The 27915-nt window shown below is 40.3% G+C and overlaps 1 long non-coding RNA gene across 1 annotated transcript in view; it reads left to right on the top strand.

Annotated features, from left to right (window-relative positions):
* Positions 1–5948: 5948 nt before the first annotated feature.
* LOC121820161 (uncharacterized) overlaps positions 5949–27915 on the top strand; it is a 68694-nt gene continuing 46727 nt past the window's right edge. The window contains exons 1-2 of the long non-coding RNA XR_006060594.2: positions 5949–6146; positions 8250–8321. This is a non-coding gene — a long non-coding RNA (uncharacterized LOC121820161). The remainder of the gene's footprint in view (positions 6147–8249; positions 8322–27915) is intronic.

The raw sequence follows: 27915 nt of genomic DNA, 5'->3' as shown, positions 1-27915 counted from the left end.
TTCATTTGTTAATGCTTATTAATTATAGTATTCAATTTCTTAGCATTAACTATTAAACTGAAATCTGGGTCTGTGACAATACTGAGGAAATTCAGAACTTAAAACACTTCTAAGAAAGAAGATGATAACTCAGATTTGAGCATGTATCTATCACTATATATCTGAAGGACATATGCAAATTCCAAAATTATTTAAAATACTCTACAAAGTTGTGGTCATAGACTAGACATGTAAGTTGCTTCCCTGTATCCCTAGGTTTCCTCCCTTGGCACAAAGGAGTATTACTACACTTTCCCACTTGATTGAAATTACATAGATGTAGCCACATGGCTTCCTTTGGCCAATGAGTGTCACTTTCAGGCAGAAGTATTTAATTGCTGGCATGAAACCCTCTAGCATTCTCGGGCCCTGCCTTGGCTAGCGTGTAAGCAGAGGTTAATATGACAGTGTGACACACTGAACCACCACATGGAAGGGAACTCCCTGTCAGGTCACCTGTTCATGCAGCAGACTTGGCACCAACAAGAAAGAAGCTTCTGTCACTCCAAGATTTGGGGTTGTTCACGACAGCCTGGCCTAGCCTTTCTAACCAACACAGAGACATCAAGCCCTGTCATAGCAAGCTCCCTTGATTCACTAAGCATGTGTCCTTACATACTGTCCATTCTTTCCTTAAATTCACTACTCAATTTAGAATCATACATATTTTTTAGTAGAACTGATAAGAAAAATATTGGTAACTGGCACCTGAAAAAGCAGTTACCATATGTATATAGCAGGCAAAAAAAACACATATATTAATATACTGGATTAAATGTCTACTGGAATTTTCTTTCCTTTCCTAAGAGAAATGTGTGTTAGTTTCCTATTGTTCCTGTAACAATCACAGTGATCTAACACAAATTTATTCTTTAACAGTTCTGGAAAACACAACTCTACATCAAAGTCTTATCAGGGTCATGTTCCTTTGAAAGTTGAAGATATCTATTTCCTTATCTTCCTTAGATTCTAGTGGCTGCCAGTATTCCTTGGCTTGAGGCCCCATCTTCAAAGAGTATCACTCCAACCTTCTTTTCCTACTATTCACTCTGACCTCCTGCCATTTCTTATAAGAACCCTTGTGGGATGTCCGTGGCAGTCCAATGGTTAACACTCTGCACTTTCATTGCAGGAGTGAAAGGTTGTTGATGAACCACAAAAGACACCAGGATTCTTGGCCTCCAGAGGAAAAGAATCCAATCCAAGGCCAGAGACAAGGCTTGATCGCTCAGAGCTTTTGTGTTACAGAGTTTTATTTAAGTATAAAAGGGATAGAGAAAGCTTCTGACATAGACATCAGAAGGGGGCAGAAGGAATACCTCCTTTACTAGTGTTAGCAATGGAGTTATATACCTTTTAATTGGTTATTACAATGAATCAAAGACTATCTGGAAATTGAAAAGATCTTACTAGACCCACTCCATAATTTACATTTTAAGATAACAGAATTAGCCAAGTTTTCAGGAAGGAGAAACTGTCCTAAAGCAGGATACATTCGGTTCCATTCAGTCACTCAGTCGTGTCCGACTCTTTGCAACCCCATGAATCGCAGCACACCAGGCCTCCCTATCCATCACCAACTCCCAGAGTTCACTCAGACTCACGTCCATCGAGTCAGTGATACCATCCAGCCATCTCATCCTCTGTCATCCCCTTTTCCTCCTGTCCCCAATCCCTCCCAACGTCAAAGTCTTTTCCAATGAGTCAACTCTTCGCATGAGGTGGCCAAAGTACTAGAGTTTCAGCTTTAGCATCATTCCTTCCAAAGAAATCCCAGGGCTGATCTCCTTCAGAACGGACTGGTTGGATCTCCTTGCAGTCCAAGGGACTCTCAAGAGTCTTCTCCAACACCACAGTTCAAAAGCATCAATTCTTCGGCGCTCAGCCTTCTTCACAGTCCAACTCTCACATCCATACATGACTACTGGAAAAACAATAGCTTTGACTAGACGGACCTTAGTCGGCAAAGTAATGTCTCTGCTTTTGAATATGCCATCTAGGTTGGTCATAACTTTCCTTCCAAGGAGTAAGCGTCTTTTAATTTCATGGCTGCAATCACCATCTGCAGTGATTCTGGAGCCCCCAAAAATAAAGTCTGACACTGTTTCTACTGTTTCCCATCTATTTCCCATGAAGTGATGGGACCGGATGCCATGATCTTCGTTTTCTGAATGTTGAGCTTTAAGCCAACTTTTTCACTCTCCTCTTTCACTTTCATCAAGAGGCTTTTAGTTCCTCTTCACTTTCTGCCATAAGGGTGGTGTCATCTGCATATCTGAGGTTATTGATATTTCTCCTGGCAATCTTGATTCCAGCTTGTGTTTCTTCCAGTCCAGCGTTTCTCATGATGTACTCTGCATAGAAGTTAAATAAGCAAGGTGACAATATACAGCCTTGACGTACTCCTTTTCCTATTTGGAACCAGTCTGTTGTTCCATGTCCAGTTCTAACTGTTGCTTCCTGACCTGCATACAGATTTCTCAAGAGGCAGGTTAGGTGGTCTGGTATTCTCATCTCTCTCAGAATCTTCCACAGTTTATTGTGATCCACACAGTCAAAGGCTTTGGCATAGTCAATAAAGCAGAAATAGATGTTTTTCTGGAACTCTCTTGCTTTTTCCATGATCCAGTAGATGTTGGCAATTTGATCTCTGGTTCCTCTGCCTTTTCTAAAACCAGCTTGAACATCTGGAAGTTCACGGTTCACGTATTGCTGAAGCCTGGCTTGCAGAATTTTGAGCATTACTTTACTAGCTTGTGAGATGAGTGCAATTGTGCGGTAGTTTGAGCATTCTTTGGCATTGCCTTTCTTTGGGATTGGAATGAAAACTGACCTTTTCCAGTCCTTAGTACAGAGTTTAAACTGAGTTTGTTGTGTAATCATCAGTTCCAGGCGACTAAGACTAAGACTAAGGAATGCAGAGGAAAAAAAAGTTTGTCCTTTCCTCCTCCTTGAGAATTCCAGACCCCTCTCTCCTTGGGGACCCCCAGACTTCTTATCAACCTGCCTAGGAATTGACCCTCTCAGGAGGAACAAGTTCAATCCCTGGTCAGAGAATTAAATCCCACATGCTGCATGTGCAGCTGAAGGGAGAAAAACAAAACAATAAGCACCCTTATGATTGCGTTGGATCTAAGAGCATAACCCATGCTAAATGCCCCATCTCAAGATGTTTAACTTACACATATCTGCAAAGACTCTTTTGACATATCAAGTAACGTTCACAGCAAGTGTTTAATCATCTGGTAACATCTTGCTTCCTCACACCACCGCATACCCCAACTCACTCCTTCTTAAACAGAAGCCCTTGCTAAATAAACAAATGTACCCTGTATCACATCTCCTTTTTCAAGAGCCCAAACAATATGGTTAGTAAAGCTACACACAAAAATACACACACAGAGAAAAAGATCCTTCACAAGAGCAAGAATAGGAGAAAAGAAAGTAGCTTGATTAAGGCTCATCACAATTAATGGGGAAAGAAGTAAAATATCTTCTTATACTGGCACTCAGTACTAGGTCCTTAATGGGAAAAAATAAAGCTTCATATCTATTTATGTAAACACTTGTATTGTCCGTACTGATATCAACAGTTGATATATATGCATGGATTCAAATCACTAGGAACTAATCAGAACATAACCACTGTCTCCTTGCAATTTGCATATTAGGTTTCCCTCATTCCTCCCATGTGAGATGATTTGCTGAAAAGTATAGTTGGCTACTTTATTCTTCTCAGTTCAGGATCTGAGCAGAATAACACCTGTTTCATAGACAGTCTTATTCATATTGAGCCCTCAATACACTGAATGAATGAATGAATCAATCAATCAAATAGCATTTTTGGGTGACCTGACGTATTGGTAGTATGCTAAGTATTTTGTATATGTTATTTCATTGCAGTCTTCTGACATTATTCTCCAAATATCATATCCAAAAAGTCCTAGTGCTTGCCCTCAATTATTTCATGCTATTGAGTTTTCTGAAGCTAGGATTTATGGAACCCTAGGGTACACAGAGATATGCAAATTCAGGAGCTCTGTGAACTCTAGTAATTATAAGCAGAATTATTGCATGTGGAGAAGTGCTTATGAGCAATTTTCTAGAAATAGAAGGCTTATCCTTTCATCAGATACTCAGATACTTAAATGATCTGTGTAGTGGTAATTCTTGGTGTTTGCCTGTGCAGCATCACTTTGGCTAATAACGAAATTCATTCCTTCCCTTTGGAGAAGACCACTTTGCCATATGATTTAGATGGGGCTAATCACCCCACCTGGCTCCATGGTGGGCCTATAACCCAAGCCAGGCCAATCAAAATTTAAGAAGCATGTATTTTCCATCAGGGCTACAAAGCTTGTTGAGCAGAAGCTATAAGTTGGTGACGATCATCTTTGCCAGCAAGTTGGGAAACCTGCCTAACATGGAAACCCAACAAGAAAGGTGAAAATCTGGAGAAAGACAGAATGACAACAACTTTTGTTGGAAGACACAATTTCATCCAAAGTTGAAGCCAAATCCAGCTTAGGATTTTGTTTTAGTTACATGTGGAATAAACTTCAGTTTTTATGTAAACCTGTTCGAATAGTTTTTCCTTTTCAGTGAGAATCAATTTAATTAATTTAGCTTAAATACTTCCCACAAACAAGTAAATAAACAAATACACTAGTTTATTGCTTCCAGATGCTAAGCTCTCCAATCCATGGTTATTCATTCAGCTTCATTCTATTATTCTTGGAGCCCATTACTTTATCCTTCCCCAAATCCAAACTCAGTGCCACCACCAGCCCATGGCTTATAACGCTCTCTCATTTTATCTCATCAGCTCCACATCCACTTCTTTCCATATTGTGGGTGGGACATGATAGCAGAAATTATCTTTCCATTCAGAGTGGACCTGAGCCACTTGCAAAATCACAAAAGCCAACCAGTAAGTCTCCTCCATACTTTTCACTCTCGTCTTGAGCAGGTCAAAGTGAGTTTACACCTTTTGTCCTAATCAAGATAGTAGTACTCATTACTTAAGAGTATTCAATAGATATTTGTGAAATAAATGAAATTTTAAAATCCTGGAACTTTTCTCTATTCACTCTTAAAAGGAAAAGAAAACTACCAAAAATGGAGTTTGAATCAGTGACCTCACTGGGGATCAATCCCCCCAGGGCAAAAGAATGTTGGCTCCATCTTTACATGGTATACTATTGGTCAAAAAAGACAGGGTACAAGAAATCAGGAAAGTGACCAGGCCCACTGCAGTAAATTTTAGGAAATAGCTAGCTTTATTTTTATGATACAAATTTTTAAAGCCTGTCCTAAGGAAACACAATACATGAATAGTACATGAATAAAAAATAAAAGTTAATGAAAGTGAAATCAGTTATTATGCAGAAAGGATGGGATTAGAGTCCTATTTTCTCTTCTTGAAAAATTCCTTTATGATGTGAACAGTTAATGTAAAGTATTTTCAAAGAATTAACACAGATCTGTACTTTTTTTTAAAGATATTGCAGATGGTTCACCTGTGTTGCAACATATCCTCAAGTTAAAAAATCTCCTGGTGACAACATATCTAGAAAATAGGGCACTGGCACACACACACACAAACACACACACACAAACACACACACACATATTTGGGATAAAAGGATGAATCCATTTGATAAAATTGATTATTTTTTATCATAATAAGTGCATACTATTTGCACTAAAAAAAAAAAAAAAATGACCCGAGAATATTTTTTCATTATAAGACCCAAATATATTTTTGAAACAGTGTTGAAAAAAAAAGTTACCCACCTACGTGCCAGCTCCCCCATCCCAGCAGGGAGGAGCCAGACTAGACTACTAGGACAGAACAGTCTTCTTAGGAAATCCCTGAGAGCTATAAAGGAAGTGAGGAAACAGAAAATGCAAAGCCCCAGTAACCCCTCAGAACCACAGAAGCCTCTAAATTTCCATCGGGGGTTTCAAGAGTGAGACCTGGTGAAAGCGGACAGCTGGAAGCACTAGGAGGCTCAGTGTCAGAAACGGTGACAATGAAGTCACCAGGGGCCACCGTGACCAGACCCTTCTCTCCCACCGTCCTCAAGCTGCACAGGACACTAGGGGTAGGTCCTTCTCTGTGTCCAGTCAGCCACCAGGCTGGGGGATCGCCTGCACAATGTGAAAGAGAAGTGTAAAACTCAAGAGGAGGGGAAATGCCTGTTTTGGAAGGGACTTTCCCTTGCGAGTAAGGTTTCAGATCATGTTCTGCAACAATCTCCTGACTTGTGACAGGGTTTCAGGGAAATGAGACAACGCTGATGCAAATTATGAAGAAAAAAAAAAACACTGATGTCTTGAGAAAATGAGCTGAACCATGCTGAACCTGACAAGGCAGAACTCTAAGAGTGTGGAGAATAGCAAACGCTGCTTTGAAAGGAAGCAGCAGAGAGGAAGGGCAATGCCTGTTAGTCGTAACAATAATCAGAGCTTCCATTTATTGAGCACCTACTGTGTGCTAGGAGCTTTGTGTGCATTATCTCTTATCCTTAGAGCAGGTACTATGAACTATCCCTTTCTCATCCGTAAAGATGAGAAAACACACTCAGAAAAGTTAAGCAAGACACTAACCAAAACACCCAGTTCCAAGGCCAGGATTCACATTGAGACCCATCTGATACCAGTTTCTGTGCTTTGTGCTTCTGCCTCAACTCCTGTCCCTAATTCACATGACTCACTATGCAAGTCACAGACTTCTTTAAACCTAGATTCTCTTATGACAGGTACAAGTAAGTCTAATATCAGATAAGACAGTAGCCTCAAATTAGCTGATTTCAGCCCTGATCTATCTCTGCCACTGACCAGTTCTATGGCAATAGAAAAATCATATAATTTCTCTGGGGCACAGTTTTCTCATCTATAAAATGGAGTTGTGGTGGGGGCCTCTCTACTTTCAACTTTTATGAAGCATACCTAGTGCTCATGTACCAAAATAAGGAAGGAACTTACAAAATGATTTTTCTTTTCTTAAAAAATAAAGAATGTAATGGGATTATCATATTCTGTTCTCAATGGATAACAAACATTTAAGAGTCCCAAGCTACATAAACAAAAGTGCTTTTAAATATTTTTTAGAAGGACTTACAAATGGAGACAAAGTAACCCTGTCAACCTCATGTTAATAGAAAGTTTAAATTAAAAAAAAAAATTTTAAAGCAAATCAACATTCCTTACGCCTCTCCCAGAATATATGATCACTGTGAGAAAATGATTACTTGCCAAGAGGGCCTATGAATCATTATACTGTTGTCCTCGGCCTCTGATCAAGCAAGAAGTACAGGAGGAAAAGCTGAGAAGCTGGGGTGTGAACATTGAATTGCTGAGAGTTTCACTCACAGCAGCATCAGTCAATGAAAATGATGGGCAAGCAAGCTGCAGGACTGTCGAGTCACAATACTGCAACGCTGCAAGGCCGAGTCTAGAGCAGAATGACATGGGCCCCTGGTTTTCTGAGTCACTCTTTGGGTCAGAGTCTTTACAGCTCTCAAGAGTCGCTGATCAACAAATGCAAATAATGCCACCCCTGGGCTTGTCTTGACAGGCTTGTTCACTGACGCTTGTATAAGAGACATTGTCTTCATCTGGAATCATCAGCAAACATTACAAAGAAAGGGTTAAGTTGCTCAACATCAGTGGTTATATTCTAGAGTAGAAATACATGTGAGATAGACACTACAAATATACTTTCTTTCCTCTGTGGTTTCAGCATATATCATGCACTAATTTCTCCTTTTTTGCTAGTAAACTAGGGCATATCTATAGCAAAAACTTTTGTATTATATTTTTCTATGTGGTTTCTCATGTCTTTAGAAATTGTTTGGTTTGAACTAGGACCTATTTCGTGATTAAAGGCATAGTTAAAATTATGCACTGCATATATAAAATCCTAGGAGCTTATGGAAGACAATAGGAAAACTGATCTCTCAACTAACTCCACGGACTGTTCTCTACCTTTATGCCTTAAAGATAGTGAAAATGTAGCTGTGATCATGTAGAAGGGAAGATGTTTAAAATTCTCCCAGGCTTGGAAGGGAATGACAGATATGGTCTTACATAGGTGGTTTTTTAATTAAGGAATTAGACTGAGGTTGGACTAATGAATAAAACCAGGGTTAACTCTGGTTAACTTAACATCAGTTGTAGACTTAACATCTGTCTTCCTTCAATAGATATTACAGAAACATCAGCTCTTTGGACCTGAGACACCAAGAGAATAGAAGTCGCTTTCTGAAGTTTTTACGGTAAGAATTTGATATTTCTTCAAGTAAATGCCACCAAACTTCAGGCCCATGAACGATTGTTGCATAAAAGTTTTATGTACCAAAGTAGACAGTTTGGGAAACCCTGAAGTGTGATGTCCCCTGCACTGCACTCACCTTGTTGGAGAAACCAGGACACGCCTGTCAGACCCAGCACATCTCAAATTTACTGAAGACCTCATGTCCCCACCTCCTTTGTTTTTCATATGACAGCTATTAATCCCGCACAACTAGTGCCTTATGACCAATTCTTAGTGAAATGCTGGTGAGGAAGACATGGAACTAGAAACGGGGAAGTTACTAGAAAGGGCTTCACAGAAGGCGCCTGAATAGTGATGTCCAAAAGGTAACATCTTAGTGTGAACAAAGATAAATAATGGATGCTGCACAGGTGGACAAACCAAACTGACCAGGGAAGAAAGAAAAGACTTAAATTATAAGGCATACATATGCTCAACACTGGGAGGTAGGAATTACTATCCCATTTACTAGTAGGTACAATAAGCCACGCATCCAAGACCACACACCAAGTAACTAACAGCACTTAGAGGCTGGCAGGTACCAGTAGTCAGACAGCCCAGAAAACAGCTCTGGAGGCTGTGGGTCACCTAGACTCTGATAGCTGCAGAGCACATGAGCTGTGCAGTGATGCAGCCCTGCCATGGTTTAAAGGCAGATATGCCGGTCTTTGGGGCCTACCAGGTGGTTCAGTGGGTAAAGAACCTGCCTGCAATGCAGGAGAGGCAGGAGACAAGGATTCAATCCTTGGGTGGGGAAGCACCCCCGGAGAAGAGCATGGCAACCCACTCCAGTATCTTGCCTGGAGAATCCCATGGACCAAAGAGCCTGGCGGGCTACAGTCCATAGGGTTGCACAGAGTCAGACACAACTGAAGCAACTGAGCACGCATGCCCGTGCAGGCCTTCAAAACCAGAGTGTGCTCTTTCCTCTGCCGCTGAAAACAGGCTGAGGCAGCAAGAGAAGAGAAACTTCTGTTTCTTCCCTTCCCTGCACCTTGTGTCCCTTGATGGTCAAACTTCTGAAGAAATAGGCAGGAATTATGTCTAGAACCTACATCGTCTGTGACAAATCAAAGCACGAAATCCCTTCTCTCACAGGGGGTCCTCTTTTATGCTGTCTAAAGAAAGACCAGCTCTAATTCTCCTTCCCCAGAGAGAACAGATCACAAGTAATCTTCACGAACACCCATGCTCCTCACTGATTCCATCCATCTGGCTCCCTCAAATCCTTCCCTTGTGAGTCCTTGCAAGTGTATCTGGTGGGGATGTCTGACTGTCAAGATACTAAAGGATTATGCAAAACATAAGTGCCCTGACCTGAAAAATAAATGTTTTCCTTCAAGAGCTGCCTTCAACTTTATCTAAACTAATACTGACTCTCAATACAGCTGTACCCAGCTTCCACTTCTAGAGGTGGCTGGAATTCAGGAAAAATTTTTGGATTTTGAGTGAAGCAGGACTACCTCTTCATTTTCCTGGGTAGATGCTTACATGGAAAGTTCATTATAGTACATGGACTGGAGAGGGTTGGGTATTATGTGCAAGGTGCTCTTGTTTTATTTAATCCCTCCTTCTTAGTAGTTTTTTTTTTTAAAAAAGAACATACCCCAAACATATCTATGTTATTTATGAGTTACATAACTGTACTACCAACTAATAGATTATGAACAATACAAAACATTCACAAAAAATAGAATCCTTTAAAATACTATATTTAAAGATTGATCTATTTATGTATCTACTTATATTATTTCCTCTCTGTACCTCAATAAATCAAGGGGAATGTGTACCTTGTTTTGGGGCCACTTACAGTTTGCCCATTTTGAGAGAATTCATCTATTACATGAGCTCAGAAAGGTTTTGAGTCTCCAAATAATCTTGTTAAAATCCTAAACAGCCCATTAATATCAAGATGGATCTTAAGGCAATTGAACTAAACACTCAGAAGAAATCACCAAGTAAAAGAGTTTAAGCCACTGGTTGGCTGGCTTGCAATGAGTTACTTCTATTTCCGCAAATGTTTTTGGATCACTGCCCATTGGATTTTGAGGGAACAATTAACTATCCTCTCCTCGGTAATGTCACTCTCCCTCAAGTGTATTTAATCTTGCAGAGCTGTTTCTCTACAAGAGAACAAGGTTATGTGAAGGGGAGAGATCATCTCTCCCTCCAGGGTAGTTATGCAATGCAGGGTCAAGGGCTGTGTCTTCGAAATTCAAATTGATGTCTAGGGAGTCCTGGGGGAAGAGAGGGGGTTGAACAGACTCGAGCCTTCTAAATTGGGCATGGGGATTATTTGAGTTTTCAGATTCAGAGTGCCATTGGAAGCACAAATAAAATATCTGGCACAACCAGTTTGTTTGTTTGTTTGTTTGTTTTTTTCAAAAAAGCAAACATGGGGATTGTGTCTGGGGTATTGGATGAGTATAGGAAAGCACTAACCCCTCACACTCATTCTCCTTCGAGAGGCACAAAATTCCTCTGCTTAGAAGGAGAGCACTGGGAGTCAGCTTCACTTCTCATTGAAAAGTTTATGTGTTTGTTTTTTTAAAGACTCCTGGGCAGGGAAACCCACTAAACCACTATTAACATCTTAATGTGACCTTCAGGAAGAGGCCCGGTGGACTAATAAAAGTGCTAAGAGGATCTGAAATGTTACTGATGGGAGATGTGGTGGAGGGGAGAGGATGAAAGGGGGAAACTTGTTTGGAAGGCCTACTGATCTGAACTGCGGATGTTGGGGGCAAGTGGTGAATAAGATCTCTGAAGCGGGGAACGACCTCATTTAGAGTTTTGTTTGGAAATCATTCTAATGACAGCCACCCTAAATTCTGGCTCTTTGTTCCACAGTCCCTTAGATGAGGAAGTAAGTCCAACATTTTTGTAAGCCTCAGAGTGAACAAGAAGTTATGGAAATTCCTGGTGGGCTTATGCTAGATTCTAATACTCAGGCAAGGAAAAACAGGGAGATTCCATTGATGAGTCACATAGAGGGGATAGGGGAAACTACAAAAGGTTTTTTTCAGACAAAATGAGTCTTCAAGAAATTTGGGAGAATCCATTGAAGTTAACAGATTTGAGGGATGTGGGTGTATGTCCCATGCAACCTAAGAATACTAAATGATAAGCCCCCAGAAATAAAAGTTTATGTGAGAACACTCGGTTTGAAAAGCAGAAAGCAACAGTGGTAGCACTGGGGCTGGCGGGAGCATGGTGGAGGATCTAGGGACAAGGTCTCCTGGGAGGAAGAGAGAGCCAACCACAGCTGGAGGTGTTTGGCGAGAGGCCAATCAAGTCCAAAGTCTGAGAGGAAGTGACAAGTGAGCCTAAGGACAAGGCGAGAACCTGTAGTGCCTAACTACTAATGCAGTCAGCCAGCATGGCCACGACCTTGCTAAAAAGCGCTTTGACTCCAGAGGCTGGAGGAGACAGAGATAAATTGGATCAGGAAGAAGCACATTGATGTGAGATGACCAATTATATGGATGAGAATTTCTTGTACAGCTTTTTCTTATTGAACACATCTGCTGTAAAAGCTCTGGCATCAGATTTTGTATGATACAAAAACCTTAAAAACTCTGAAGCAACTATTAAAAGTGTGATGTCAGATCTAGTGCGGCCAATGCTGAATACCATAGACAATAATTTAGAAAGTTCTGATCACATCTTGACAACAAAACATTAGAATCTATGTGAAGCCAAAGCATCTGAATGAACAAGAGAGAAATACAAGCAATAAATTTTTCCTGGAAAAACCAAACATCTGGATATTTTGGAAGGCTAAACATATGTTTCATAAACCCACATGTATAAAGTTAAGACATTCTATGATCTTCTGCTTGGATCTAAGTATTTTCCATAGTTTTATGTAAGCATGGCAAAATAGTATTAGTTCAATAACTAATAACTGCATATAATCATGATAATTAATATGTAACAGTGGTTGAGCTTCAGAATTACCGTATGATGTATTTTAAAATTAAAGTGCCTGTATTTTAAACATAATGAGTCTTTCCCGAATAATTTGCTCAGTCACAGAAGGGCGGAGTCCTTTGGGATCTTCCACTACACTTAGCTGTTTCCAGAATCCCAATTCATCCTGCATCTGGCCATTTAAATCCTTCAAATTGGATTTAAACACACAGAAAAAGTTTTTTTTTTAATTAGCGCTCATGTCTATTACACCTTTTTCTCTTACAGCATCCTGTTTTATTACAGTGGAAACTTCTGCTTACTTGTCATCTCCCCAAATATGCTGGAATTCTTTCATTGCTTATGTGAGTTAGCCAGTTTCTGACCATCTCTGCAACACAGCAAATGCTCAGTTAATATTTACTAAACTAAACCAGAGCTAAAACTGAAATTAAATTAAGATTCTGCTGGAGTTCAGAGAGCATGTGAGATAGTTTGCTTCTTAACTAATAGTTCATTAGTCTCTAAATTTGAACAAAGGAGTTACCCTTGCACCTTTGATTCCATCAGGTTTTTCAATATTCACATCAACATATACTCAGTTTTACTACTTAAAATGTGAGTGGTTCAGCTTGTTAATTACAGATTTCCTTTCTGCACTTTCACACAGCATTTCCTTCTCCTTACACCCAACCAGTATCTAGATAGCTTCAAATAACTATTAAAAAACACCATTTCCCTTTTGCTGATTCCTTGCCAGCTTTTCTACACTTCCTTCTCTCCCCCTACTTTGTCATTGCCTCTGCACAAACCTATCTACTCATTTGTTAGGTTTAAGATAAAAGAGGCATAGGAAGAAAAAACAAACCTGAACCTTGGGCATAGACTTGATTCTCACATAATTTCCCAAATTATTGTAACAGCTTAGAGATATTTTTTACTTTTCCCTTTTAGTGCACTGAACTCCTTGGACAGGCAGCTACTAACTCTTAAGAGTTTGGGTTTGTCTCTTAAATATTCAAAACAGGTCATTAAGTCTATAATTTAATATTCACTTGTTGTTGGGACTCTGTGCCTTTTCAGAACCAGTGAGAAAGTGAAAGACAAATGTTGGCACTCATTTTCATAACATAATCAAAGCCCATTTCCTGGGGAGGAAAATGTGTTCTTGGTTTGACCCTACTGTGCACAGAGAGGGAACACTGACCCTCATCTCCCTGTAGAAATAGGCTGGGGAAGGCACTTCAGGCTAGTGCTTGAACCCAGGTACAAGTGCCATCTTTAAATGCCTCCAATTCCTAAATGGAGAGCAGGCTCAGGGACAAAGCCCATAGCTACCATTCAGTGTCAAACTTTACACTTCCTTTCATGTAGTTTAAATTATTTTTTTTGAGCTTGTAAGTTTTGAATAAATTTTTTTACTAATTTCACCAGCACCGGAATAGAGATGGAGAAAAAAGTCTTCCACCTCCTCCCCCACCCCAAACCATTAATCCAGTGTTAATTCTGATATGTTCTCCTATAAAAGTGCACATCTCAATCTATGATTTTTCAGGACACACCAGATCAAAGTGTCATACACACCAAATTCAAATGATATACAAATGATGTGTCTGTTTATTTCTCTAGCACTGTCTAAACTAGCTCCTGAGTACAGTGTACACCAATGATGAAACTTTCACACAGTATTTCCTTCTCCTTACACCCAACTGGTATCTAGATAGCTTCAAATAACTATTAAAAAACACCATTTCAACTACAAGTAGGGATATAGTTATCAAAATCTTGTTTCCAATATCAGTATATTATAGAGACTTTAAAGTTTATAGATTTAAGAATTTAAAACCTTCCTTACAAGCACTAATCTCATATTATCTCTCATGAAAATATTTTATTTTTGAGAAATCAAAGGCCAGCCGTGAGAATAAGTCTTAGAAAAAAATAACATACAATAAAAAACAAAAGCAGGTGGCACTAGGAAAACCCAGTATGTTTGTTTTATTGAGTAAACAATAGGTAACTGTTGCTATTAACAGCTTAGGCTAACTGGGAGATCTCCTAGATCTTAGGGCAGCCAAACTTGACTGCTCGGAAAGGGTTAGTTTGTTTAATTCATTCATTCAACTCCCTGCTGTGCTGTGCTAAGTCGTTTCAGTCCTGTTTGTGACCCTATGAGCTGTACCCCACCAGGCTCCTTAGTCCATGGGATTCTCCAGGCAAAAATACTGCAGTGGGTTGCCATACTCTCCTCCAGGGGATCTTTCTGACCCAGGGATCAAACCTTCATCTTCTGTAGCTCCCACACTGTAGGCAGTTTCTTTACCACTGTGCCACCAAGGGAAGCCCATTCAACTCCCTACTACATGTCAGATATCATGTTGCAGGGATCTGACATTATACAGGTCATCACTGCAATATGCTAAGTGCCCCATAAATGGGCAAATTTCCCGGGAAGCACATAACCAAAGACGAAGTGTCATATTGTGGAAATAGCTAGGAAAGACTTCACCAAGAGGAATATTCACTCTGAATGTTTGACAAGCAGTATCCCAGTTCTCCTTCCTTGAGCAACCTTCGCCTGTGCCTTGCCTAATGTGAGCCATACCACCTCTGCAACTTCCCTGGAAATGCAGCTCTGCTAGAGCAAAAGGGCTGTGGTAGCAGCCACCAGGGTGCTACCATGTTTAATGGGCTCATGGCTTTTTTGTTGTTGTTTGTTTGTTTGTTTGTTTTAAAGAGAGGACCTTAGTACTCCTGCCATCCACATCATCAGACTCTGTATTCTCAACACTTCAAAAAATAACTGGGCTAGTAAGAACCACTGTTTGGGGAGGTGGGAAATGTATTCATACAGTCTTAAGAAATTCTCAGTGAGCAGTTTAGTTACACTTCTAATGTTCTCAGATTTTTAGGAAATTTAACTTTGAGATTTTTCTAAAAGAGGAACAAGAGCTGAATGACATATAGAGGCGATGAAAAGAAGATCCCAAAACCTAAAAACACAGCAGTATTAAAATGTTATCATATATATATATATACATATGTGTATATATATATATATCATGCAAAAATCTCCTAAATGAGACCAGATCTCCAAATTGGAATCAGTAACTCAAATGGCATTGTTTTTCCACACTGCTGCTTATTAACTTCTGTATTTCAACAAGTCTTTTAAATATCTAACTCAGCTATGCATGTCTGTACTTTCAGACTGCAGGGATGATTCCTTTTATTAAACTTTCTTCCCAAATCCCTCAGCTTTTTAACTCACTGGGGAATCTACATTTGCTGATGTCACTCAACACCCAAGCCTACACTAGACTTGATCGTGTCTATGATCAAGTCTTTGACCTCACCTATGCTACAGGGACTTCCCTGGTGGCTCAGACTGTAAAGAATCTGCCTGCAAAGTGGGAAACCCAGGTTCAATCCCTGGGTCAGAAGTTCCCCTGGAGAAGGAAATGGCAACCCACTCCAGTATTCTTGCCTGGAGAATCCCATGGATGGAGGAGGCTGGCAGGCTACGGTCCATGGGTTTGCAAAGAGTCAGACACGACTGAGTGACTAACACTTTCACACTACTGGTATCACATTGCTGAAACGGAATTTTGTTGCTTTAAATGTATTTCATTCAGTTTGCTTTTTAAAACTTTGTTCTTCATTTTCCTTCACATTGATTTTCTCCTTTTTATCTTCTTTCTCCACTCCACTTCCCTCTTAACCGTTTCTAGATTTAAGCGTATCAGTGTGGATAGAAAGTTAAGGATGTGTCTACACAGGCAAAGCAGGGAGGTAAGGCAAATATGTTGAGAAGATTCAGAGAGAAATAACATCCTCCTGATCCCTGATCCAGGGACTTCTTACAAATTGAGTTTCTACAAACTGATAATTTCTAGACCTTCCAATCCACCCTCAAAAAGCATAGATATATATACACATACACACACACACACATAGTATTTAACTAGCATGGTTCAATGTTTGTTATATACTAAGTGTGAGAGGAGGGTGCCAGAGCAAGTGTATTTCACAGAAATACAAGAGAAAGAATGAAACAAATTGAGAAACTAGATCTGGGCCGCAGGCTTGACATTCTCATTTTATATTTAAAATAGAGAGAAAAATAGATATTATCTCTGAGAGATAAAGTACTAAAGACTCAGAGAAGTTAATTACCTTCCCAATGTTTTCACAGTTAATAAATGAAAGAACCGGAATTTGAAAGTAGCTAGGCTAATTCCACAGTTCCTGCTATTTTTACTTGCTGAACCATGCCTTCACCCTGATGATGCTTGCAATTTACAGGGAGAAGCAAGATTTATACTCACAAAAAGGGAGTGTAGTGGTATTGAGTTAAAAAAAATTACAAAATGAGATTCAATAGAAAGCAACAAGGAAAGTGGTGAAGAACCATCATGAATGATCATGGACAAAAAGTAGAGAGGAAAGACTGGTGTGGAAGTTCGCTCTGACAGACAGCTTGTTGAGCTCATTATTGCCTTTCCCAAGCTGGGGTGAAATCAGGATTCATTGGAAGACTGCTCCATGCTTTAAGTTTATGTCTGAATGTTAATGCTGAGTCCTGAGATTCATCTGTACTATTACTATTTTTCATCCCCTAATGGGCTTCCTTGGTGGTTCAAATGGTAAAGAATCTGCCTACAATGTAGGAGACTGGGGTTTGATTCCTGGGTCGGGAAGATCCCCTGAAAAAAGGAATAGCAACCGACTCCAATATCCTGGCTTGGAGAGTCCCATGGACAGAGGAGCCTGGCAGGCTATAGTCCATGGGGTCGCAAAAGTTGGACACAACTGAGCGACTAACGCTTTTCACAAGTTTCTACTCACCTACCTTTATCAAATTCCTTCTCCAAAAGGGCAGCCAGGCTAGTGGTCCTTGAGAAATAACAAGTAGAATTTACAATTATTTTGATAATATCTGAGCAAATAGCCACGAATTCTATACTTCACATTATACTAAGGGCTGCAGTGTTCACAGTAAGAAAGGGTCAAACCAAATATTTGCATCTGGGGCCTCACCTGCTAGAATAGCAATGAAGAGTCCAAAGTACGGGGACCAAGGCATCCACCTTGAGCCATCAGTGAACTTTACAAGTGTTTCCCTGAAAGTTCCTGGGAGGTGCCTCTCTCTGGCAGACTGCCGGCTGCTTTGAAATAGGGCTATCAGCTTTCCTTACTCGCTTATCAAAAATAGGTCCATTACTGGGCCCGATAAAATTGTTTGAGTACTCATTTGGAATCCTTAGCAGTTATTCCTGCTTTGGACCACAAAGAAATTCATTTAAAGTTACAGCCTGATAAAAAAGAAGAAAAAGAATTGGGGAACCTTATCCACATCCTCAACACCCTTTTTTGTCGCCTTCCTGGGGTTTGAGCTGGAATCCCTGGTGTGCAGCGTTGACAGGGAAATACCCATCCATTCTACTGGGAACCCCACTATATCTTCCTTTTTATTCTTCAGGTAACTGCAAGTCAAAGTTTTAAAGGAAGTTGATTTCATTTTGGTTTTGGTATTAAATAGATCAAAATGAATTCAGGCCATTAGATAATTGAACAGAAATAAAAATATGGTCTCCTCTACCATCACAAGCCTGGAATCTTTACTGTTTCAAAGAGTCAGTTTTAATTCAAATTTAGCATAAACGATTTGTATACTTCTTACAGTAAAGCCTGTGAGTTCCACATATAGCTGACAAATGAGGTCTACAAGATCAGAACTTCCCGGAGATCTTTCGTGTAATATTAAAGGGAAGAAGTTTTCTATAGATAGATAGCAAATGGTTTGGACTTTCAGAGTTTTCTGGACACCCCTGCCTGTTGTAAATATTTGACCCCACTGCTAGAACAGAAATATGTCTGTATATCTCTCTGCATCCAGTGTGCATATTTTCCTTCACAGGATAACTCTATCCTGATTATACATTATCTAACAAAGCATGGGAGTTGAGCACACTTTAAATATTTCTGTTTACACTGTCCATTACATCTTATCAATTATAGACTAAATATAATTGGAGCCCAGTTTTGAGAACAGAAGAGCAAAATATTATTTACTTCTTGATTAACAAATATGTCAACATTTGGGGCTGGAAACCTCATTTGTCAATTATTTTGCTCTTCCATAAGGATGCTCCAGAATAATAATTAAAGGCTGAAATATATCCCATTCCTTGGATGCTTGTTTCACAGTGTTTTAAAAGAAACAAGATATCTTTTGTAGTCCTCAAAAGTATCCACACAACCCACTTCCACTGGTCTAACAGCTTTAATTTGAAAGCCTCTGGGTGGAGGCTCAACAGTTGAACCAAAAAGGCCAGAAAATGTCTACTGACTACAAGGCACGGAAGAAGGAGTACAGTCTCCATATGCCATTACCCCAACTCCTAAATTGTCTTTTTCTGGCTCCTCAAGCACAACAAAGGCAACTCCAGAGCCTTTTACAGGAAGCTGCCCAGTCCCGCCTCCATCTAAGCTCTAGGGAACACTACAAACCCCGGAGAATACACACATATGTGGAAACTTTTCCCATAGAATTGCGGTGGGTATATGTGGTGGTGCAAGTCCCTTTATGACTCAGTGTAATGGCTGGATTTGTTTACCATTTTCTTTCTTTTAAGGGCCTCAGTGGCTGTGAAACATTGTGGTAAGGATAGCTGGTTTTGGTTTTGGTTTTTAACCCATGCACTGTTAGAAATGCTGCTACCAAAAGGAAGGAGAAACTATGGTGCTGAGGGGAAAGCCCCAGGAGAGACTGTGAGAAGTCGTACCTGTGACCCTGCCTCTCTGCCCTGAGAGGGAATCTTCCCAATAATAAACGTGTGGCAGAGACTAAGTTCTTTACTTAATCTTAATTCCTTCCAAGATCAGCAAAGGCAGGTGGGGGAAGTTTAGGGGCTGCAGCTGCTTCAGCGCATGTCCACAGCCACCCTGGGCTCTGCACCATGCAAGCAGGAAGGCCTGGGGGAACAATAAAAATCGAGGTGTGTCGGGCCAGCCAGCTGACTGTGAGCTGTGCTTTGTAACACTCACAGCTCCTTGTTTTCATTCTCAAAATATGTGCCTCCTGGAAACTCTTCTCTCTTGGTCAGATGTGTGTGATGTGATTTACATTTTGGAATTTGGGAGAGGCATGTGCTTACAAGCATTCTGATCCAGGAAGCAGGTTTCTATTATGCACATGATCCATACTGCCTTTATACTTTTTTCATTTTTATTTTGAAATTATTTTAAAGCAACTTATTTTTCTATCAAGCCCCAAGCCCAAAATGTCTGCATGGAGGATAACGGTGTGATGGTTACCAAAATGTCCTAGAACCTAATTCACAAGCTCCCTTTGCCTGTGGTCTGAGAGCCCTTGGCCTTGGCACCCAGGAAAAGCTATTGTGTGAATAACAGAGAGGCAGGGAAGCATTCCCTCAGAGTCTGCTCCTTTGGCGGTCACCTCCTCCTACAGTGGAGACATGTGGGATACTAAGCTTCTCTAAGAACTAGGACAAGTTTCAGGGAGACATGTTTCTGGGTGTCAGCAGAACCTAGTTAGTCTAGTTTTAAACTTCTATCACTAACTAGTTGAATTGGTAACTTAGTTAACCTTTTTGGTCCTTGGTTTGGGAAACCTTCACTGGATTAAGAAAAGTCTTAACGGTTTTGGATTTGGTTTTGCTTTTTTTTCTGTAGGATTTTGAGAGTCTTTGTTATGCTAATGAATATCATAAACCCCAAGAGTGTATAGTGTATCCCAAGCTGGTAGAACTATTGAATACTTCTTCCTCAAAAAAAACTATCCTCACATCCTAAAGTCTATTACAAGTGTTCTATAGAATATATTTTTAAAAGCTCTAGAGCTGAAAGTATATCCTTCCTGCTCTAAAGGTCTACGAATCTATAGAGGCATTACAGAATGACACACATTTAATGGATATATAAAAAGAGGCCATCATTGATCCTGTTGTATCAATAAAAGTGTTACGTTGCAGATAAAAGTATTCACTATGGCTAGTTTAAGAGAAAGAGATTTATTACAATGGTTCTTATACCACCCATGAGAGGACAAAAGAAACAGTGTTGAATGTTACCAAGGAAAACAGGAAAAGTTGCCCAGAAAAAATACTCAACTACATTTTTGCTAGTTGTTCTAGCGAAAAAAAAAAAAAAAAACCCAAACCCTTCCCTGCTGCTGCTGCCTACCGCTTGGCACACATAGCACTAGAAAACAGAAACAAACTCTCCCTGGCAGCAGCATCCATGCCCCTGTGCTTCCTGCACAGTACAGTCTTCCTGCCTCACCTTGGCTACGTCTGTCTATAAATGGCACACTGAGGTAGGCAGAATTCTGAGACAGTCCCCAAGATTCTTGCTCCTAATGTACACACCCTGTACAAGGCCCTGTTGAGTGTGAGCAGGATTTGTGAATAAAATGGGCTATCATTTCCTTGATTGTGTTCTGTTACGAAAAAAAAAAGGAGGGATTTTGTAAATGTAATTAAGGTCTCCAGTCAGTTGACTGTGTTAATCAAAAGGTGGTATTATCCTGGGTGAAAGTGAAAGAGTTAGTTGCTCAGTCATGTCCAACCTTTTGCAAGCCCATGGACTGTAGTCTGCTAGGCTCCTCTATCTGTGGGATTCTCCAGGCAAGCATATTGGAGTAGGTTGCCATTCTCTTCTCCAGGGGGATCTTCCTAACCCAGGGACAGATCCCAGGCAGACAGATTCTTTACCATCTGAGCCACCAGGGAAGCCCTATCCTGGGTGGGCCTGACCTAATTAAGTGAACCTTTAAATGAAATCAGAAATTCAAAGTCAGAGACACTGTCCTATTTGCCTTGAAGAGCAAACTGCCATGCTATGGAGAGAGCCACATGGAAAGAATGCAAGAAGCCTCTAGGAACCCTGAATGACCCCTGATTGATGGCCTGGTAGAAAACAAGGATCTCTTACAGCTATAAGCAGTTGAATTCTGCATTCCGCTAACAACCAGTGGGCTTGGACAAGACCTCTGAAAGTGAAGCCCTGGCTGATGTCTTGATTTCAACCTTATGAAACTCTGAGCAGAGGCTTCAGCTATCCCATGCCCATACTTCTGAACTGAAGAAACTATAAGCCAACATATGATGCTATTTTAAGCCACTCAATCTGTAGGATTTGTTAAACAGCAATAGAAAATTAACACTTGCGTTTGCATGACTAAGCCCAGGCCGCTCCCCAAAGTTTAACTCCAAGGGTTTTTGAGGGATATTATTTTTAGCTTTCTACCCTCTAAACGTTAGTAAAAGAAAGTCAAAAGTAGCTGATGTTGACATCAAATGAATCAATCTCTAACTCAGCCACCCAGTTCTTCGGGCAATTCTTTTCCAATACGTCTCTCATGGGTCATACAAGTTAAAGTCTCAGTTTTTTTTTTGTTTTGCTTTAAGTTGGCAATGACCAACCTATAGTATGACTACTCAAGAAAGAATAATCAACATTTTTGCCTGCAAGTTTGCTATAAGAATTAACTGATTATCTCAATTCACATACAAATATTCTTGTGGATTCCTCTATCAAAAAAAAAATTTTTTTTATAGAACAGACAACTCTTTTAGGAGATCAGTGGTATTACAGGATTGTTTAAATAGAGATTTTTAAAATAGGATTTTTTAAATAGAAATTTTTCCAAACCTTTATACATGTACTGGTGTTGGGTTGAGCTAAACGATCCTGTAAGATCTGACAGGAAATCTGAATGAACTTTTTGGCCAAACCAATAATATATTTATAGGGATATATATTGATAATATATGTCAAAGGCCTGGCCATTGAATCTCACCAACAGCAAATATTCTGATGACAGTGGAGTTTTTTGTTTGGTAAGAATCTAACAAGCTGTCAACAAAAGAGAGCTAATAAGAGAAAGAATTTTTATTTTTCCAGGAGAGAAGTGTTAGGATAAGTTTTATTTATTTGTTACTGTACCACTATTTCTATCTGGGAGTATAAGAGGATGGGGACCCCTTGAGACTCCTGAAAAGTCAGAGTTTTCTGGTACACCTAAATTTGTTTTCCATCCCTACACATTACACATTCAAATAACCAAGGTCTAGCTTACGATCTTCCCCACATTGAAATGGTTCAGTTTCTAATTGTTACATCAAGTAAATTTTAACCATCTTTTTTTGCCTTATTAATACTCCCCACCCCAACTTCCTCTCACTTCAGAACCACCCAAGGTGAGGAAGGGTAAACAATGAGAATGACAAGAAATAGTAATCTCCAAAAAACAAAACAGAAAGCCCCATTTGCTTTACCTCATGTCGTAATTTCCCAGACATGTTCCTCTTGGCCAACGTTAAGCCAAGCATATTCTCCCTTGGAGGCTGAGCAACTTCTTACAAAACCACACTCTGCGGGTTTTCCCAGGTGCCTGTTATTTCCTGAGCAGCACGTAATAACAGCCCCTTAATTTTTACAGTGCTGAAAGTCTGCAAAGTGCCTTCAGAAAGTCCTGTCTCAACTCATTTGATCTTCACAACAGCTCAATAGGGGTCAAGGCAAGTATCACAATTTCCAGTTTATAAGTAACAAACTTCCATTTCTAGAACTACAGCACTTGCCTAACTACAGTAAACCATGACACACAGATTAGAACCCATATCTTTTGAATGTAAGGCAGGCAATCTTTCCCCAGGACACCTATCCTTAAAAGGATAGAAATACATAGTTGGCAGGCAGTGGCTTCCTACTGTTCTCTTGCACCCAAATCCTCTGCCACACTTGTAAAATGCACAGGTGACCGTGGCTAACACAATCAAGTACCAGTTCCCAAGCATAAATCTGGATCCTGCCTACCTCATAAACCTTCCCCTTTATCCTCCAGGAACACCCCGTTTCTTACAGTCTGTTCCTCGTACTTTCTTGCCTCTGCCTAGACTTGCCTCTGACCACCTTTTCTGTCTGAGTAAGTGGTATTTGTTCTTGGAGACTCTGCTCAGACTTTGCCCAGGCTGGTCAAGATAGTTCTCTTCTATGTTCAGTCTAGTCCTCTATTTATCACATTATTAAAATGTATGCTAATTTTTGCATAACCGTCTCCAGGGTATGAGTCTTTGAGGTGTCTTATTTATCCTGGGTCCTCTGTATTTAACACAGTGCTGGGAATTTCATCATGGAAATGTTCATGGAATCAGGATATATATTTTTTTATGGCTGGTTTTACTGGCCAGGCAATAAAAACCAACAAAAGTGAGCCTCCAGAGGTGTAGCTCCCCTATCTGTACTTGAGAGAGGGTCTAGGAATGGAAGGAATCACCATGAGTCAGGCAGGAGATGGGAGTGGGGAGTGGAGGAATAATGCCAATAACCTTTAGAAAGTTCTGCTGAGGATCCTGGGATCTCACGTCCCACTTTTGGGTACTTTAGTGGCTATAGAGGTACCTCTTTCAACTCTCCCTCCCAGAGGATCTGCTGTAGGGAACACAACTGATGGACACCTTTAAGCTGTCACATTCTTAGATCCAGTGCAACACTCAACACTCAAGTTAGGTCACACTTCCCACTGACTGCCCCCAGACAATGACAGAGCATGGTAGCAACAGTAGGCCCAGGCCACTTCTGCCTGACACAGGACTCCTCTAACGGGACCCTGAGCTCAGGGATCCCCACAGGCCTGGCTGAGACCTCCTCAGAACTACATTGTGGTCTGAGGCTCCTTCCAACCCAACACTCCCCTCCTCTCCTTTCACAGATCTGTATCAGGGTCTCAGGGCTCTTCTTGGCCTACCCGTGGTCCTTCTCTTTCTTCCTTCACAATGTTTTACCCCCAGATCTCTTGCTTGACACCTGCTTTTCAGAAGACCCAAACTGACAGAGGTACTTAAAGATTTAGGTCAAAACGGCAAATTTTAAGAATGCTTCTCTAAATCTATAGGCCATGCCCCAAACTGAGCAATGCCCTAACTTAATCAAAGCTATGCAGTAGTTTAGAATCAGATCTTGAAATATCCCGAGATGGGACAAATGGATTCTCACTGGCAAAATGGAGGGTGAAAGTAGCCCAGGTTGGCCTGTAACTGAAGATATCAGGATGCTCTTGACTCCTGGAACCACAGGAATGTGGGCAAATCATTGAGGGATAAGAGGAGCTAGAGGGCATGGACTAGGCTCCAAAAGTCTCAAAGGATGAGTAGCACAGCTGTCTCCATCACCAGGGCTTCCCGGGTGGCTCAGTGGTAAAGAATCCACCTGCCAGAGCAGGAGATGTAGGTTCAATCCCTGGGTCAGGAAGATCCCCTGGAGTAGGAAATGGCAACCAACTCCAGTATTCTTGGCTGGGAAGTTCCAAGGACAGAGGAGCCTGGTGGGCTACAGTCTATGGGGTCGTAAAGAGGCAGACATGGCTTAATGGCTAAACAACAACAAAACAACAACTCCATCACTAGCCATCTGAGGAGAGCCACAGAGAAGAGGAGCTTGCAAGAACTGACTTTTGTATCAACTCCTATAATGGGGTGACATTTCAATCTCTTTTTAGTTTGGACAAGGAATTTTAAATCACTTTATACTTTTGTTGTGATGTGGATACTCATGACCAGAAAGACATATGAAAATTATGTCGATTTTGACCAGAAAGTAATTTGCTATAGGAGGAAGTTATTCAGATGCTAAGTAGCAAGTACTTAACCCTTAAAAAACTCCTTCAAATAAAGACCGGAAGCACTCTGAGAACATAACCTCTCATCTCTTAAAAATACAGCACCCCGTCACTCAAACATGCTATGCTGGGTTTCAGTCTTCTGAGCTACAATTAACTAAAGGATCAGCCTGTCCTTGATCACACAGGCAAGTCCAAGAAGTAAGCAGCTCTACACATCAATGTTTCAGTAACTCAGTCTGAGTGGTTTTCTTATCCTCTTTATCTTTCTGAGCCTAGTATTAATATGATCTACAGTTTTTGCCTCTCTTCAAAATAAGTTTTAAAAAAAAGGTGACTGAACTTTTCCAACACATGCAAAGAAAACTAAGATTTATGTCAGCCACAATGAAATCTTAGGCGATTGGAGCTTCTTGGCATTAGTACAGTGTATTTTAACTTTATTGAACTCATTGAAAACCATAAAGAATATAAATTATGATCCTTCCCACACCTACCTTAAAGGTTCTTATACAACCTCCTAAGAAAAGTTGGCCCACAACTTCTGAAAAACCTGGAGGCCAACATTTTCTAGGACAATTTTCTTCTATTGTTTAACATTACAGAAATAGGACCTTTCTTTTCATTTTACAATTTTAAAATTATACAGTGATATTGAGTGTGTTTTTTCAAACCACAAATATCCTAATATTCTGATGTGTTCTACCCTATCTCTGAATATTGAGATAGGATTCCCCAACATCAATTGAGAATTATTGGTCTGGGCCAACACCTTTACTTTGTAGATAAGAAAAATTACGGACATGAATGATTTGCCTAGGTTTGCAAAATTAATAAAAATTAAAATTTGATAATATGCTGCTGCTGCTGCTGCTAAGTCACTTCAGTCATGTCTGACTCCGTGTGGCCCCATAGATGGTGGCCCACCAGGCTCTGCCATCCCTGGAATTCTCCAGGCAAGAATACTGGAGTGGGTTGCCATTTCCTTCTCCAATGCATGAAAGTGAAAAGGGAAAGGGAAGTCGCTCAGTCCTGTCCAACTCTTCACGACCCCATGGACTGCAGCCTACCAGGCTCCTCCGTCCATGGGATTTTCCAGGCAAGAGTACTGGAGTGGGGTGCCATTGCCTTCTCCATGATAATATGCTAACTTACCTTAATTTGAAAAGTATAGCCCAATATGTTTGAGAATAGTGAACATAATAATCAAAGAATAATTCCTCCCCCCAAATGGTAAATGACAAAGCTATATTTGCTCTGCTATTATTTTGTTTTATTAAGTTTCTATGATCCCTCTCCTATACAATCTCTCATGGTGAGCACAATAAACAGCAGAGCACAATTCCTGCCCTCAAGGACCTCATAGTCTGATGGGTATAACAGATAAGTAAATGGATTTGAAGTCAATTTATAAAGCAGGTTGAGTGACAAGAGAAGATTAACAGGTAAGAAAGCTTCCTGGGGCAACCTTCCTAGTGGCAATCCTGCCACTACAAGATGGCTCTTGAGAACAGAGCCTCTTAACTACTTCATCTTACTAACCCTACAACACCTACTAACATATATGGTTTGTGAAAGCCAAGTGTTAATCACTCAGTCGTGTCTAACTCTTTATGACCCCATAGACTGTAGCCCAGGCCCCTCTGTCCATGGAATTCTCCAGGGAAGAATATTGGAGTAGGTAGCCATTCCTTTCTCCAGAGGATCTTCCCAAGCCAGGGATCAAACCCAGGCGTCCTGCATTGCCAGCAGATTTTCTTTTTACTGCCTGAGCCACCGGGGAAGACTTGGTGGCTGGTTTACTAGCCCCTAACAAATGTAGCTTCTGCACAACAGTATTCTAGAATAATTCTATAGCCAAATATTTCTTAGAACTTTGCAAACAACTACATGATTAAACACATTGTTATTTTTTTCAATTTTCTTTAAACTTACTCAACCATATTGTACAAACAATAAGAGTTTAAAAATCCCATTTTAATGTCTTTCTATCCGAAAGAAAATTTTTTCCCTTCACCACCTCCTTTGTTTCACTTATGAGAACTTGGATCCTTGACTTGTTTGTATAAATGAAAACAAAAACAGAACCCTGTTTGTGTCAATTTTACAATTAAAAAATTATAAAAAATAAACTCACTAATTTAAAATATTGTGGTCAGATAGATGGCCTGGATTCTTTCACTCATAACACAGGGCAAAACTCAAAAGGTCTTAGGGACATGCTATTACAAGGTCTATAATTTGGTCACCCTCCACTGCCTCTGTGCCTCCAACTTTCTTTTCTCCTCCCTTTCCCATTGGCTTCAGAGCTGGCCTGGACAGGCAGGGTGACAACATCGCCTTTTTCTCAGAATCACAAGAACTGTGCCACCCACAGTCCAATGGCTGGAGGCCAGGGCACTGCCAGCAACACAGACATGAGTCAGGCTGCAGCGTGCAAGAATTCCTGCTCAAGGTTCTTTCCTGACAATTCAGTTGGAATTGCCATCACCGACAGCATAACAGTGAGAAGTATGTGATACAAAAGAAATACATGGCATGGCAAGTCAGAAAACTTGACTCCCCATCTTGTTTCTTACTAAATGTGTGATCATTTCTCATCATCTGTTCTGCCTACCTCACAATTGTAAGAGTCAGAATGAGACAATGCAAATTAATAGTCGAATTTCTATTAGAGGCAAAAGATATTTTCAAATATATTTGGTCAGAGTATAAGACTGTCGAGAGCAATTTGGCAGTAATTATCAGACTTAAAAGTGCCCAGAACTATGGCTGATGATTCCTTTTCTCGAAATCTAGCCTCCTGGAAATAATTAAGAAAGCGTAGAAAGATGTATGTAAAAGGATATTTACTCATGTGTTGATGATAACAACAAAATGTTAGAATCAATTGTCCAATAGAAACTGATTTTAAAAATTAGAATATACCTACCTAATAGAGTACTATACAGCTGTCTAAAGTAATGCTGTAAAATAAAAACATAACTATTGGTACATG

The sequence above is a fragment of the Ovis aries genome, chromosome 8, assembly GCF_016772045.2.
Source record: "Ovis aries strain OAR_USU_Benz2616 breed Rambouillet chromosome 8, ARS-UI_Ramb_v3.0, whole genome shotgun sequence".
In the NCBI taxonomy this organism is placed as follows: domain Eukaryota; kingdom Metazoa; phylum Chordata; class Mammalia; order Artiodactyla; family Bovidae; genus Ovis; species Ovis aries.
Note: the sequence above shows the minus strand (reverse complement) of the source record. Positions and strands in the feature narration are given on the sequence as shown.